The following is a 990-nucleotide window of genomic DNA, read 5'->3' on the forward strand; positions in this document are numbered from 1 at the left end:
CCATGGAGAAAAAGACTCCAGGCCAATTTAGGTAGGAGATAAGATAAAGAGACCTGGTCCTTTAATGAGTTGTTAGGCCTAGAGGAACACATACCATGTGTGCCCCCCCAGACAGGGGTTCTATGATTTTATAATAAGGTCCATCCAATCCCAGGTTTATGCAGCCCTGGTTCTGCCCCATTCTGCCCCTTCTGCATCTTCATCTTCTTCAGAGCACACACAATCCTGGGAGTTCCTAAAGAGTTCTGCCTAGAAGGTCACTGTGTCTGGGTGATGTCTTCTGGTCCAGGCCTTGGGATGTTTTTATACAATTCTACCTTGAAAAGAAGACTAAAAATAGAGTTTAGAGAGATTGATATGAAATGGCGTAGTAGGGTTGGGTATGTGTAACTACTCTGTTAAGTGTAAGGGGTATAATAGAGCTACATTAAAATATATTCACTACATAACTAGTTCTAAAATCTACAAAAGTTTCAAAACCCAAAAAGATCTGATATATCAGTGTGAATTGACTGTGGTGTGAGTGTTGTTATTGTGAATCTATAATTCAGTCTCTGTTCAATTGTACTAAATGCTACTGAATCCCTTGATAACTGTTAAACTGCTCAATGATTAAATGCTACTAATGTCTTTTTCCCCCTTATCTTTGGATCCAAACCCTTTGCACCCTGACCCTGTTACATCCCAAGGCTCTGTGTAAATCATTCCCTTTCATAAAAAAAAGCTATTATTTTAGAACTGCTTTTGAAATTTTCCTTCTCAGCAAAACTGCGAAACAACTCCAATTAGTTGTTGAAGACATTAAGACATGAGGACAATAAAAAAAATAAAAAAAATAAAAAAAAAAGGAAAAAAATTGTTTTTCTGTATTTTAATCAGCCCCACAGTGTGTTTATAGACAAGTCCATCATCCTGAGGTAGAGAGAAGATTTAAGAAGTTGCTCAAGAAGTCAGAAGCCAAACCCCAGATCCTGATGTGTCCACACATCT

This window comes from Empidonax traillii, unplaced genomic scaffold (genome assembly GCF_003031625.1).
Source record: "Empidonax traillii isolate 1590-97213 ecotype Southwest subspecies unplaced genomic scaffold, ASM303162v1 scaffold7004:size16961, whole genome shotgun sequence".
Classification (NCBI taxonomy): domain Eukaryota; kingdom Metazoa; phylum Chordata; class Aves; order Passeriformes; family Tyrannidae; genus Empidonax; species Empidonax traillii.